Source organism: Oryctolagus cuniculus, chromosome 7 (genome assembly GCF_051225735.1).
Source record: "Oryctolagus cuniculus isolate XC-2025 breed Fujian yellow rabbit chromosome 7, ASM5122573v1, whole genome shotgun sequence".
In the NCBI taxonomy this organism is placed as follows: Eukaryota; Metazoa; Chordata; class Mammalia; order Lagomorpha; family Leporidae; genus Oryctolagus; species Oryctolagus cuniculus.
This window is the reverse complement of record NC_142873.1, coordinates 113,296,627-113,312,868: the sequence shown is the minus strand read 5'-3', so window position 1 is coordinate 113,312,868 and position 16,242 is coordinate 113,296,627. Positions and strand designations below refer to the sequence as shown.

The 16,242-nt window shown below is 38.4% G+C and overlaps 1 pseudogene; it reads left to right on the top strand.

Annotated features, from left to right (window-relative positions):
* Positions 1–11,932, top strand: part of LOC100357916 (serine/threonine-protein phosphatase PP1-gamma catalytic subunit-like) — a 118,521-nt pseudogene extending 106,589 nt beyond the window's left edge.
* The last annotated feature ends 4,310 nt before the right edge of the window (positions 11,933–16,242 follow it).

Below are 16,242 nucleotides of genomic sequence, written 5' to 3'. Positions count from 1 at the left end.
CTTCTCATTCTACCACATTCAATTGTACTTTGTTAATAAATGGTGAAATTATCTCTGTCTCTCTCTCTCTCACTGTCCACTCTGCCTGTCAAAAATAAATTTTAACTGAAAAATGATCCCTGTTAGGAATTTGGAAAACATTATGTTGAGTGAAATAAGCCAATCCCAAAGGGACAAATACCACTTGTTCTCCCTGATAGGTGACAACTAACTGAGCACCAAAAAGGAAACCTGTTAAAGTGAAATGAACACTATGAGAAACAGTGACTTGATCAGCCCTCGCCCTGACTGTTGATGAACAACTTAATATGTTATCCCTCTTAGTATTTTTTTTGTTTGTTCTACTTAATACTTTTGGTTGAATACTGTAATCAATACACAATTCTTCTTAAGTGCTGAAACTTAACTGAAAAGTGATCGCTGTTAAATGTAAGAGTGGGAATAAGAGAGGGAAGAGATGTGCAATTCAGGACATGCTCAAGCTGACTTACCTCAAACGGTAGAGTTAGAAACATACCAGGGGATTCCAATTCAATCCCATCAAGGTGGCATGTACCAATGCCATCTCACTAGTCCAAGTGATCAATTTCTGTTCACAATTGATCATAATGATAGGACTAAGAACCAAAGGGATCACATAAATAAGACTAGTGTCTGCAAATACTAGCTGATAGAATCAAAAAGGGAGAGAATGATCCAACATGGGAAGTGAGATACACAGCAGACCCATAGAATGGCAGATGTCCTAAACAGCACTCTGGCCTCAGAATCAGCCCTTAAGGCATGCGGATCCGGCTGAAATGCCCATGAGAGTATATCAGGCATGGAAAGCCAAGACACTCTGGAAAAAAAAAAAAAAAAACAAACTAAATGAAAGATCTCCACGAGTTAGATCCCAGTGGAAAGAATGGGTCATCAAAGGAGGTACCTTTCTCTGAAGGGAGGAGAGAACTTCCACTTTGACCATGGCCTTGTCTAAATATGATCAGAGTCAGTGAACTCAGGGGGCTTCCATAGCCTTGGCAGCTCGTGACAAGAGCCTAGGGTGATTACTGATGCCATAAACAAGAGTGTCAATTTGTTAAGTCAACAACAGGAGTCACTGTGCACTTACTCCTCATGTAGGATCTTTGTCCTTAGTGTGCTGTACATTGAGATTTAATGCTATAAAGAGTACTCAAACAGTATATTTCACTTTGTGTTTCTATGGGGGTGCAAACTGTTGAAATCTTTACTTAATGTATACTAAACTGATCTTCTGAAAAAAAAAAAAAGAAAAGAAAAAGAAAGAAAGAAATTATCAATTCCCAACTTGACTCTCACTGGGATTAAACATGACAATAGGTCTGATCTGATTTCATCATCATTTAAAAAATCATCTATTATTTTTCACTTTATGTTTCTGTGTGGGAGCAAACTGTTGAAATCTTTACTTAATGTATACTAAACTGATCTTCTGTATATTAAGAGAATCGAAAATGAATCTTGATGTGAATGGAAGGGGAGAGGGAGTGGGAAAGGGGAGGGTTGCGAGTGGGAGGGACGTTTTGGGGGGGAAGCCATTGTAATCCATAAGCTGTACTTTAGAAATTTATATTCATTAAATAAAAGTTTAAAAAAAATTAAATAAATAAATAAATGGAGAAATTAAAACCCAGAGAAAATGTGAGTTGCCCAAGAATGATTGGTTAGATTCAAAGAATGTCCAACATCCCAAGTATAAGAATCCCACTCACATATTCATTTTCCTACATTCTATTAACTGGATAATTTGATGTTGGTTAAGTTGGTACAATTAATACTCAAGTTTGTCAGCTGAAATATTATAGGATTTCTTTTTTTTAACCCCAGAATTTTCAGACAAGGATTTTGAAAACTGATGTAGAAAGCTACCTGAAAACAAGGATAAAAAACTTCAGAGAAAGTTTCCAGTCTTCCTGCCAAGAGCATGTGTGGGTGGTTTGAGGATGAGATTTCAATTGTGAGCACATAGGGCTTGTGCAGATTCACGTGTGTGTGTGTGTGTGTGTGTGTATACACCTTGGATTATTCAGAAATAATAATTCAGAAATAATGGTGCTTAGCTCTTCCATTCTCTCAGCCTAGTGGAAAATATTTTGAGAGAGATAAAAGGCTCCAGTTATTAGGCTTTCATGCTCAATAAGCAGGAGCCTCCATCCAAATTTTAAATTATAATATGTCTATTATGAATATAAACTCTTGTTCTTAGATTTGCAGATACACTTGAGTTTGTTTACCATCTTTATCTTTCAAAAAAGACTGATGTTAACTCTTCTGGAAAGAGGATAAAAAGTGTTATGTGAAATTACTTACAAGGACAGGCCCATGAAAAAAAACAGTTTCACCAAATTTCTTGCAGCTCAATATTTATAACCATGCCAAGTAATTATCTTCTATTTGTAAAGATGCTAGCTGAAGGCCTGTGTAGCAGAATGTGGCATTGAAGAGAGCTTGGGATTTGTCTGGTGTTGGGAGACCAGACAGCATATCTCATTCAGCTCAGTCACTTATTCAGCTATATTAAACCTTGAATCTGATGTTTCCATCCTTTGATGGAAATTCATACTTGAATGAAAACAATAATAATAATAGCTAACATTTACTGAGTGCCTTCTTGTCTTTAGTGTTATGGTACATTTTATTTAATCCCCATTCGAAGACTGTGAAATCATTACTATTGTCAGTATTTTAAAGGTGAAAAAAAAATTGAAATTTAAAGGGTTTAAGCCATTTACCCTATGTCACACATATTATGCTTCAAAATGGGGCCTTTCTCTGTAGATTGCCGTCAACTAGTATTCCCATGTTTTGATACTAATCTTGAAAGTCAGCCTACAGCCTCTAAGCACCATGTAGAAATATGCTGAAAAATATGGCCTATATGCATTAAAATGGGAAACTTGGAATTAACTACCTGTGTGGCTTAGACAATTAGGTTAAATATTTGAATATTAAACTCCTTATATGCAGAATATTTAATGAAATCTGTCTCACAAATCTGAATGATCAAATGAGAAAATAGTTAAATGCTTAGGTTGTAAATGTTTTGTAATGTATAACTCCCTTTCACAGTCCAAGTATCAAATATACTGTTTGGGTATATTTCTTTTTATTCCATTTCAAATAAAACTAGAGAAAAAATGATATTTGCAAGCTAAGGCCATTTTCTCCATCTCCTTTTCACCTCCCCTTGTGCCCTCTCCGGAACATACAGAACTCTCCATGACCTGCTTCCAAGACCTTCACCTAGACTTTTTACTTGCCATGTACAGCATTTTAGACTTTCTCTAAAAAAGAAATGCTGCAGAAGAAAGGCATTTTGATTATGGAAAAATAATATTCAGGACAATAGTCTTGAAAATAAAAAAATATCATTTCCCTCATTAACCAACTAAGAATTTTGGGGTTTTCCAAACAAGAATGGAGAACAGAAAAGGATAGATGGACTAACAAGTATGAGGAAAAAATGTAACAGATACAGATAAAAATGTAACAGATACAGATAAAGCCAAATTTCAGAGGTAGAGTGTTAAGGATGAAACATAACCAGTGAGAAATTTCCAGTTTGGGAAAGGTAGAAGGACTTCTTCCCATTCAAGATGATGGGGTGGGCTAAACAGTTGCTTTGATTGTATATAAAGATAATTGAAAATGAATTGTGATGAAGAATGGGATGGGAGAGGAACTGGGAGATGGGATGGTTGCAGGTGGGAGGGAGGTTATGGGGGAAAAAGCTGCTATAATTCAAAAGGTGTACTTTGGAAATTTATATTTATTAAATAAAAGTTGAAAAAAATCCAAACTGAAAACACTTAGATTAAAATGCAAAATTTGCAAAGGAGCAATCTCATTAAAAGAAAGCAAAGTGAAACAAAGCATTTCAGCAAGATTTTTAAAGGTAAAAAATTTAAGAGAAGTTTGGTGAATATAGCAAATAGAGATAGTTCTGCTCATAATATTGTCATCAGAGACCATAAATTAAAGTGTGTAACTGGACTGGTCAGGCAACCACCAATGAGAGCTCTACTTCCTGAAGTATGGCCCTTTTGGTTGGGTTTGGATTGTTGATGGGGTTCTGGCCAAGAGAATGCAGGCAGAAGTGATGTTTGCCACTTCTCATCCTAGCTCTGAAGAATCATGAGCAAGTCACTTTGTCTTTCTTGCCAACTTTCTGAGTGCAGAATGTCTTCCAAGAGGTGCCAAGGGGGTCCTGAGAATAGTGGAGCCACAAGATGGAAGGAGAATGGATCCAGTGACTGAGAGAAGAGCTATAGGTTTGGTTTGGATTGTGAGGTGAACAAGCTCTAATTTTCATTTTCTTAAGTCACTGAGATTTTGAAAATAGCTGGCATTAAGTATGATTTCAAAATGCAGGGGTTGTCTATCCAGATAGGCTCTGCCTAGAACACAGGGGAGGCTGGGGGTGAGAGGCACGGCTGAGGATGGATGCAGTTAACGTCTTCACACAGCAGAAGGAAGCATGATGGTGCAGTAAGATAACTGTGCTCTCCCTGTCCCCCTCTTCTCTGGGAGAGCCCAGATAGCCACACTTCCACCTGTTGAAATGCCAGAGTGCAGTCCTCCAAGAAAATGGAGCAAAATATTTGGAGAAAGCTTTGTGTCTTACTAGCTGAGTATAAAGCTTTCCTTGCTGAGGTGTTTGCTGTTGTTGAAAGGCAGAGTGGGCTCCACAGGCCAAAGCAAGCGCCACATCATTTGAGAGAGAAGCTGTCCACCTGAAACCCCCAGCTGCCTCACAGAGAATGGTAGATTCTTAAGCTCTACTCAGTGTACAAATCTAATCAAGCAGATGTAGGTGAGAACCCCAAAAGAAACCCATACATGTTGTTTAGAACTTTAAGTTTAAATGTCAGTGGATAATGAGTGACCAAAAGCTAATAATCAACAAAACAGAAAAGGCCCATCAGAATGAATAATGTGCTTAGTAGCATATCCATGTGAGTTTAAGATGATTATCCTTTACTTATCTTTGATTTAACAATATGTAATGAATACTTACTATGTGTCAGGTTGTTCTAGATGGTGGCATTGATGAAAAAGATAGATGTGTACCGGTCCTTATGGAGCTGACTTTTCAATAGGTCAGGTAAAACAAACAAGCAAACAAAGCATTCAAATGTAAAAAAAAAATTATCATTTTCAATATTCATAAGTTCTCCCCCAAAATAAAATAGGATAATTGTCCAAGATTTGTGAATGGGGGCTACTTAGATTAGGTGGTGATGGAAATGTTTCTGATTAGATGATGGTTAAGATGGGAGTGTAATGATGAAAAGGAAACAGCCTTGGGATACTGGATTTTGGGAGAGAGGCCAAGTAGTATGAAGTTCAGAGAGCAAAGATGTTGATATGCTCAGGAATTAGAAAGACAATCTCTGCACTGGAGATATGATAAGGGAGCATAAGTTTGAAGAAAGATGTCCCTTGGGGGCCTACTTCCAAGACTGCAGCATGGTGTCTGCCTTGTCTTATTGGAGAAAGTAAAATAAAACAAACATTGGTCCCTGATTTACCATCAGAACATCTTGGATCCAAAAGTGTGAAGAGTCCTCAAGAAATATCTGATTTAATCTACTCAATGTACAGAGGAAGCTGAGGACCAGGAAGGGACGAGGAATCACCTGCAGTCATCTGGCCTGTTAGGAGCAGAACAAACTAGAACCTAAGACCTTGGGCAGAGTGTAGGGGTCCTCCTGCGTCCCACACTCCTCTGTGTGGATACTCTGCATTGTGTCAAAGGCAAGTGCAGGAGAGTTTCTTGCAGCAGTAGGTAAGTCTGCAGCAGAAATTCTCCAGCTCTGGTTCTTAGACTGACTAATTACCCAAAGAACTGGATTAACAACCAGATACATCCTCCTTAAAGAGATGCTGATTCAGAGGCTTAGACACTCTTATGATCAGTTATGTTAATGTAACAATGCTGGTGGACAGAGTCCTGATCTTGTAGTCAGGGAAACAGATCCTTATTCCAGCTCCCGAAGTTACCAACCTTGTGTGACAACACCAATAAATCTCGTTTCCTCTTCTAAATAACAGCAATAACATGTATGTCATGGTACTGATAGTAGAGCTATCATCCTCCAATACCACTTAATTTTGATAAAGAGAGTTTAATAACTAATAGTGATAACTGTGATAAACGTTTGTGTACAGTATATAAGATGCTTTTTGTTTGATCCTAACTTTTTCTCTTTATTCAGAGGAACAAAGCAGACTCCTTTCCTAGTGTAAATACCGTGGTTTCTTCTGCACTTTCTAGTCCCTTGCTGTCACATTGATCTGCCTCTCCATTCATAAGACTTTATCAGCTAATTAGATTATTTTTCACATAAAACTTATGCTTCAGAAGTGCCATTTGTCAGTGATGAAAGCAGTTAAAAGTACTGTTCAGACGGAGAGATGTAACATGCAGTTATTTCTTTATATTATACTTAAAAAGGTTCAAAATAGAACCTCAGGAAACACAAATCTTATGTTTACAGTTTATGTTTTAGGAGAGAACTTTGCTCCCCTTAATGGGAAATTATCCTAGAATGTGCTTTTCTGCTTGCCCTCCCCTGCCCTTTCCCAGATTTCCCTCAGGATATATGAAATATTGCCTAATAGCTAAAGGTCTCTTCATTGTTTCATAGATTCTAGCAAAACTCCAAGCTGCTAAGAGTGGTACAAAGTTGTGCTGATCAATCTGGTTCCATTATCCAAACAAAGTGAAAGGGGCAAAACTGTTAACCTGGCTTTAAATTTTGGAAGAATCTTTTTTTAAAGATTTTTTTATAAGAATCATAATCTAAGGCAAAAATAAACAGTTTCCATTAACTATAACACCTGCAATCATATGACTACAGCTGCCTATAGACTGCTTCCAAAAGAAACCAGAGGCTGAGTCTGGGCTTAGCACTGAAGAGGACCCTGACTAAAGAGAATTTCCTACCATGGACCCTGTAGGAGAGAGTGCGCTTGTGATATGTCAAAGACTTGTGGGAAGAGGGCTGAGCTAGACAGAAGTTCTGTTCTTTAGGGCCTCAAAAGTCTTGATTCTTGATTTGGTTCTAACAAATTTTAAGCTTGTGGCCTTGGACAAAATAATGTATCTCTTGATTTCCAAAATGAACTATTTGGTGCCTTGCATGTTGTAAATGAATGGACAATGTAAGTTATGCTATAAAAGTAATTGAAGACATAATAAACAAGATTGCTATTTCACTTACACTTGGTTATCACTGGTGAAACTGATTTTTTTCCTTATAAATCATTCTTTATTTGACCTCTAAGGCTTGGTCTTTCACATATACATATTAGGACAAGTGTGAAGCATGCTCTGGTTTTTGTTCTGTACCACAATGTCCATCCTTATTAGTTGGGACCCAGACTGCTGCAGCTAAAATTGTTCAAATTCCCTCTTTTAGTAACTCAAAACTTTTCGTGCCGTCTGACCAAAGTTACATCAGATATATCTCTTGTGCATAATATATTCAACCTTTCCATTTCCATTTAAGAAAAAAAATGCTAATATAATTATAGTATAGAAAATTTTGTTTTTTTGTGCATCTAAATAAATTTAAATCTTACATTTTAGACATAAGTATAAAACACTGCTAAACCTGACAATAAGCAAGAATCATTGAATTCACTTGCTAATATTCCTTACTTCTGAGTTCACTGATACCGATTCCACCCATTTTCCCTGTGACTATAGACATGAAACTAACTTAGCCTGCTTGTTTTTGAGCTTTCCAAATATATGGAACTTTCTAAAGATGGGTCAAAGAAATTGCAATTCCCCAAATATCTGGGTGACGCTACTTTGCATGATGTCAAGTGACTCCTATCCCACTTTTCATTAACATACACCCATATATTCCTTCCCCCATCTAATGGGCTAAAAATCAATATCTATCCCAAGGTTCAGGATAGAGAGAATAATTGTTACAACAATTTCCTTGTTTAAAAGCTCCTGCAGAAATTGACATTAAAAATATACCCAGTGTGTGGCTGCTATTCTCTGTGGACTGTAACTCACTCTCAAGTCAATTAGTATGAGACCAGGAGGAAAAAGGGTCATCTTAAATCATTCAGCTACAGGCTTTAACTGGTGTTAAGAGCACTAAATTCACCCAGAACAAGGCAGCATTTCCGATGGGCACAAAAGTGAGAGTTAACACCCACCTAGTTCCACCCAAATAGTTGAGGCTGAATATTAAGGCATCCTTTTTATGGCTTTTTCACTCTCTTTTCATTTTTTGTCCTTGCTCATTTATTATGCATTATTCCTGTGCTTGATCATAATGTCACTGGGGGTCCTCCGGAGCATACCATATCAATGTGGATGCTGTCTGCTTTCCAGAGTTCCTTAATGGCTGGCGGAGTCTACTTGGTTGCAACTTTTCCTTTCAAGTTGGGCCACCATGTGTGTAGCATTAATTTCTCTGGCTGCATGTAATTCATTCAGGGACTCACACCAGCTGAGAACCACATATGGGAGTCCAGATTTACAGAGCTTTTTTATTTTGTGCCTTGCCAGCCTAGAGGAAACAATTTTCTATTTGAATTTTGAGTGGATGCCCTCATACAGTCCACTAGAGATGGCTGATTAAGTAGCCACATTCAAAAGAGACCCATCCGGCTGTGGGCTGAGCTGCTCACTAATCCTCCACAGCCTCTGTGTCCTGGCTTGAAGCATCGCTCTCATGGCTCTTTGTCCACTCCCGTTCAGGCTTCAGCTGTTGTCATCCTGGTATCATTGGCCCAGCTTGAGGGCACACTTTTGTATTCTGCACAGAAGTTTTCTTTCCTCCAATCTTCCCAACTCTACCTTCTAACTGTGCTACCTGGCAAATAATTCTCTCCTTTTGAGTTTCAGTTTTTTTCACCTGTGAAATGAAAAGTTGGATTAAATGAGGACCTTGTCTAAAATTCTTTGATTTCAAAAAGAAGCCAAGACCACACTCCAATCTTGTGGAACACAGTTCCTCCCCCAGGAGTTTTGAATGGCAAAAAAAAAAATGGAGTCCAGAGAACAAAAAGAATCTCAGAGCTGGAGCTGGTCATCGTTGATATTTGGTTACCCCCTATCTCTGGCTCCCTAATAATCTGCTTTCACCTCAGCTTAGAACTCTGACATTCTTCTCTTTATCATAATTCATTGCTAAAAGAAGAAAAGATGAGGATTGTTTTTGAAGGACATGGGCAACATCTGGAACAGAATGCCTTGCCAAAGATCTCCACACAGAAAGGTCTTTTGCAATCCTCAGTACAAGGTATGCAGCTTTATACAGATTTTATATTTCTGCAATTAAAATCTGATCTTCCTTTCTATGCTGTATTTCTATCGCGGCTACTCAAAAAGCTTTATTTATTCTCTCTTGTCTCAACTTTCTTTGTTTCCCTTGAAAATAAGATATATCTGCAAGTTCATAAATTTGTGATGGATTTGGAATGGGGGCAACTCTTTTTATTAAAGATATTCACATTTGTCATCCATCATGAGTGCAGGGGAGTAAAAAAATGTAAAATTGTGATACAGAAGATTGTGATGTCTCTGGTCTAAAATTAAGGAACTAATTGGGCAAATGTGACCATGTTGAACAGCATGGGTAAGGGGTGCAATTAAAGAAATAATAAGCTAGAGAGGTGCTTGAGAAGTAGAACATGGCCATCAAATTGCAAGGGGTGGAGGAATTAGCAGTAAATCAAGAGCTCTGGATCATGTAAAATGGGGACAATAGATAGCTCAAGCAAGTTCCCAGCTTCACAGCAAAAGCAAGACTCACTTCAATTAAGCAAGGTAAGAATTGTGAGTGCAGACACACCCTATTTTGCTTAAGATTCTAATTGAGATCTACATCCTAGCTCCAAAGCTGCTGCTTTAAAGTCCTCATGTAGGTTAAAATAATTCATTAGACTTCTGTTAGTCATTGACCTACAAATGCATTTACATGGTCATTGTTCCTGGTCCACTTAACTTAATCATTTGGTGGTGTCTCTATGCTTCAGAAAATTGCACCTACTGGGTTATGACTTTCACCATCTCTTAAGGAAGACACTTTTTGCTGCATAACTGTAAATCTTTAAAGTATAGGATTGATACATATTGACACCTGCATATAACTGTGAAAACATGACAACAATAAAGATATTGAAGATACCCTTACCTTCTGAAGTTTCCTTATGTCCCTTGGGAATCCTTCTCTCCTGTCCTTCCCCAACCTCACCGCCAGTAATCTCTAATCACTTCTTTTCACTATCAATTAGTTTCTATTTTCTACAAGCTTTTAGAAATGGAATCCTATAATAAATATTCCTTTTTTTGGTCTGGATCTTTTTAGCATAATTATTTTGAGTATCATCCACTTATTATACAGATTAATAGTTTCTTCATTTTTATTGATGAGTAGTGTTTCATTGTATAGATGTGAATTGAAATTTGATTACCCTTATGCCTATCATTGGACATTTATGTTGTTTTTAGCTTGCAGCAATTATAAAAAATAACAATGAATATTTGTGTATGAAGCTTTATATGGATACATATTTCTTTTCCTTTTGAACTAATATCTAGGAATAAAAAGGATGATAAGATGGTGGGTCTAAGATTGCCTTTTAGAAACCTCCAGAATAATTGTCCTAAGTAGTTATACAACTTAACATTCCCAATAGTAGCGTATGAGAATTCTCATCTATCTATGTCTTTATCAGCTCCTGTTTATTGCCTTTCTTTTCTTTCCTAAAGAATGGCTTTAATCATTTTAAGTATACGATGATGAAAACTTTGCTTTAATTAAATATGCATACCAATGGAAGGAAGGGGGAAATAGGGTGAAGAACAGTGCCACCGCCACCACCGCTTCTGTGCTCCTGGCCTGCAAAGGAGCTGTGAGTTCAGGAACCAGATGGCACTGTGAATTCTGTAGTGAGACGGTGGTGGCACCACTGCTGGAGGGAAGGTGATGGTGGATGCAGACTCAGCATCAATGGAATTATCCAATGGCTGTTGGAATTGAGAGTTGCCAAGCGTGGTAAGAATATTCAGATACAGAAGAATGAAATCACAAGACTGTGCCTAAAGTGTTGAGAGCTCTTTCTCCATTAGCCTATCCTACTAGACCTTGAAGCACCACTCAACGTATGTGGGGACATCCATGGACAATACTATGATTTGTTTTCACTTTTTGAGTATGGTGGTTTCCTGTTAGAAAACAGCTACCTGTTTCTTGGGGACTACGAAGACAGAGAAAAGCAGTCATTGGAAATGAGCTGCCTCTTGCCGGCAGATGAAATATCCCAGGACTTTTTTTCTTCTCAAATGAAAGAGTTAATGTGCCAGCATCAATAGGATTTATGGATGTAAAAAGATAACAGTATTAAACCTGGGACACTTTTACAGACTGTTTTAACTATTGAAGGATAGCAGCCATTGTGGAGGAGAAAAATCTGCCGTCATGGAAGTTTATCGGCAGCTCTTCAATCTATGTAGTATATTATACAAACTATGCAACCAACTGATGTTGGTCTTTTTGTGATCGTTTGCGGTCTGACCCACATAAAGATGTCTTAGGCTGGGGTGAAAATGACAGAGTGTCCTTCACATTGGGTGCAGAAGTGGTTGCAAAGTTTCTCGGTAAGCATGATTTGACTCTTGTATGTAGAGGTCATCAGGTGGTTAATGATGGATATGAGTTTTTTCAAAGAGGCAGTGGGTCACTCTGTTCTCTGCACCAAACTATTGCAGATATTTTGACAATGCAAGTGCCATGATTAGTGTGGAAGAAACACTAATGTGTTCCTTTCGATTTTAAAATCTTCAGAGAAAAACAAGACCAATGTCACAAAACCTATAACTCCTCAGAGGAGTGTGATCACAAAGCAAGCAATGAAACAGGTGTCATTTTGACACTGCGTAGTCAGAACTTGTAACATAGAGTATATATAACCTTCATTTTAAAAGATGTAATGTGGGCCGACACTGTGGCTCACTAGGCTAATCCTCTGCCTGCAGCACCGGCACCCCGGGTTCTAGTCCTGGTTGGGGCGCCAGATTCTGACCTGGTTGCCCCTCTTCCAGTCCAGCTCTGTGCTGTGGCCCGGGAGTGCAGTGGAGGATGGCCCAAGTGCTTGGGTCCCTGCACCCGCATGGGAGACCAGGAGGAAGCACCTGGCTCCTGGCCTCGGATCTGCATAGCACACCGGCCATACCGGCCATTTGGGAGGTGAACCAATGGAAAAAGGAAAACCTTTCTCTCTCTCTCTCTCTCTCTCACTGTCCACTCTGCCTGTAAAAAAAAAAAAAAAAGAAAAAAAAAGCTGTAATGTGTATAGTTAGCTTGCCCAGCTAGATTTGTGTTTGTGGGGGCCCCTCCTTCTATTTGCTTTCTTTCTTACTTGTTGAGGGCCTATTACTCATAAATGACAGAGTGACCGGGTCCATAGGATTTCTTGACAATGCTGGTAAGTAGGGAGAATCAGTTCTGCAAACTGGAAAAGCAGATCTTCCTGCTGGGAACACAGGGAAAAAGAAAAAAAAAAAAAAAAGAACATGGAACTAGGGGCAGAATTTGAGCCCTTGGTCTGAAAAGCCAAATTTCTATGATACATTTGATTTTCAGAACAGCTGTGATAGGAAAAAGGCAAATGCTCTTAAACATATCACCTAGAATCAATGTGAATCCATAGTGAGGAAAAATTTATAATAATTCAGTTACAAACCTTGGTGCTTATATATATATATCCTATGTGCTTTAAAGCTCACCATAAGCTTATGACACTAAGGTTTTTATTTAATTGTTCATATAGACAGGGAAACAGAGGGTGAGCAAGCTTAAAGTACTTGCCCTTAAGTTTCCATTGCTGGTAAGGAGATGTATAAGTACATTAATAACTCAAATTTATACTTCTAGAATATTATTATGTGTTACAGATTTGGGATTTGTAATCCAGGTTACTTTATATTTCCATATACACATCAGCTTCATTTTTCTATGTATACAATAAAATTGATAAACATTGACGTGATGATAAAGCACCTACCCAATTCCTATTAAACAGGACACGTCACAGACCCAAGAGAGGGGAATGTGGTTGACAACACACCAGATCCACCTCAATAGGCTTTCTCCAGTTTCCTCCTGTCTGGTAGATTCTGTTTTCTTTCAGAGACATTGAAAATGACATGGACTTCCTTTCCCAGAATTTATTGAGCTGAAGCATGGCATGTTACCCAATTGACCATGGGATCCAAATAAAAAATATGCTGGGGCTTCTGGAAAATATATTCCTCCTCACTAATATTAAAAAAAAGTAGCACAAGAAGGAAAGACCCTCCTATTAGCTGGATGTGGCTGTCTCTGTAAGCTGTGTCTGCAAGCCCATGCAAAAAAGTCACCATCACAGGAGGCAGCTGGAGCAAAAATGGTACAAAGCACAACAAGGAGAATTTTTGAGTTATAGAAATTTCTAACCTTGAAACTGCCCTAATATAAATGGGACCCTCACAATATGAGATATGTTTTTAATACCATTTAGCCCTTTTTTAGTTTGACTTACTGTTCCATGTTCTAAAGCATCTTAATGGATTTGAGTCAAAAACTAGAGGCCAAACACCAGAGTATGCATCTTCAAATATGTGATCCCATTTTATCTGGAAGATATGGTGATGGGATAATTGTCACTATGTTCATTTTTAAGACCAGGAAATAGAAGCTCAGAGAGGTTAGGTGACCCTCCCAACTTTAGATAGATAACAAGTGGAGGAAAGTCAAATCAAAGACTCCTTGAATCTAAAAGTCCACACACTTTTTTTTGCACTGTGAAGACTCATTGGAACGACTGTGTTACAAATGCAAATTTAATTAGAAGATATAGTTAGTTAATTAATTATGAAGACAGCAACATGCTGGTTATTTTATTAAGGTGACACAGTTCAACTATATATATTCATATATTTTGATATCAGGTCTTATCACAGATATATTAAAATATTAAAGACATCTAGGTAATCCCTTTCTGTCAGATATGGTTTTAAAAATATATAGATGGCTGGCGCCTTGGCTCACTAGGCTAATCCTCTGCCTGTGGCGCCAGCACCCTGGGTTCTAGTCCTGGTTGGGGCGCCGGATTCTGTCCTGCTTGCTCCTCTTCCAGTCCAGCTCTCTGCTGTGACCCGGGAGGGCAGTGGAGGATGGCCCAAGTGCTTGGGCCCTGCATTTGCAAGGGAGACCAGGAGGAAGCACCTGGTTTCTGGCTTCGGATCAGCGCAGCACGCCGGCTGTAGCGGTCATTTGGGGGGTGAACCAATGAAAAAGGAAGACCTTTCTCTCTCTCTCTCTCTCTCTCACTGTCTAACTCTGCCTGTCCTATATATATATATATATATTATATATATTATATTGTATATTATATATATTATATTATATATATAATATTATATATTATATATATATATCTTAAGTCCCTGCTACATGTCAAACACAAAGCCAGATTCTGTGATCAACAAAACTTGAGACACAAGGAAGTAGAAGACACTCTTACCTACCGTATTTGAATTGGATATAGTAATAATAATACACGACAAATGCTTGAGTAACACTATTGTATTAAACATTATTACAAAGGGTCTCATGGTTCTGTGTATTCACATTATATCTAAAAGTTCAAAACCCTTATCACACTAACACTTTGTGTTTCTGAGTAGCAGGAGGAAGGTTATGGTAGAGATCAGCTCTTAGAATGGAAGTAGGGGAACCACTGAATGGATTAGCTAGAAGGATGCCCCCAGGTATTGGTTGAAATCATTCCTGATGGCAACTGTGTATCTCTTCCCAGGGGGTTTCACCCCAGGATCCTGGGACTAGATGAAATCGAAGTAGCAGACCCTGATATCCACAAGTCTGATTGAAACTTCATGAAAACAGATTCACAATGAAATGAATAGGAAAAGAAACCAGCATGTGGTAACCTAATTCTTCCCAATATAGCAGGTTCTTGGTAGAAAATAACAAAACAAATAAATCTTAAAAGCAAATTTTCCTTCCAAACCAACCAATTCAAAACAGCGATGTGTATCAGACCGAAGAATACTCTCCCCCAATGGAAGTTGTAAAAATCCCCTCCACCTGAAACATTTAAGAGTAGCCTGGTTAAAATAATTGGAAATTTGCTCCAGGGAACAATCCGTTAGTAGCCAAGGATGTACAAGATGAATTGATAGGTCCTTAAAGTCCTACTTTCTATAGCACAACTTTGTGAGGATTAGGTTTGTGCTGTTGCCTTCTTTAAAAAATTGTTGTTAGTTTTGTTTTCTTCAAGGCACTGCTACTCGCTGTATATTAATACAGAAAGTATTTTCTAGAATGAAAATTGCTCTCTTCAGGGTCAGAGAACTACACTGCTCTGCTCTCTTGCCAATCACCAGAGTCTGTGTAGGGTGGGGTGAGGATTCCATACATCTTCACCAAGTCTCCTTGAGAAGCCTTTAAATGAAGGAGATAGGGCTGACTGGCTCCAGTCATTAATTCATAGAACTGGCCAGATGCGTCTGGCTTATCTGTATCCTGATACAACTTTTTTCACCAACTGGAGGGAAACATGTTTGTGGGTAGCACATGGCCTTGTCCCTGATATTCAGGGGGTTTGGAATAATGCCTACTATAGGACTTTTAAAAACTAATTGCAAACATTTCCTTCTGGAAAATAAGATTGAAATTCAGGATCAGCCCAACAATCAGGAACCTCTAGGAGAAGCCTGGGGAATCCCTCAACAGCAAAAGTCAGGATAACTGATTCTGTAGACTCTAATGTTGCAGAGAAAGATAAAAGGTCCTGGAAAATATTCCCCTAAAAGTAACTTTAGTTTTCATTAGCTGGTAATTTGGCTCTTTTGCTTTCTACACATCATTTCCTCTTCTTCACTTTGCCATTTATTCCCTCTCCCATGTTTATATTTATTGAGCAGCACTTCATTGAATTAATCATGCCCCAGACTCAGTGCCTGACTCAGAGAATGCCAAGACAGTGCTATGCTGGGAATGTTTGTGTCCCCTCAAAATCCATAGGTTGATTCTTAACCCTGAGGTGATGGTGTGAGAAAGAGAAGCTTTTGGAAAATTATTAGGTCCTAAGAGCTGCACCCTCATGAAAGTGACTAGTGCTCCTATGCAAAACACCCCAGAGGGCTGCCTTTCCCTTTCTACCATGTGAGGACAGAGG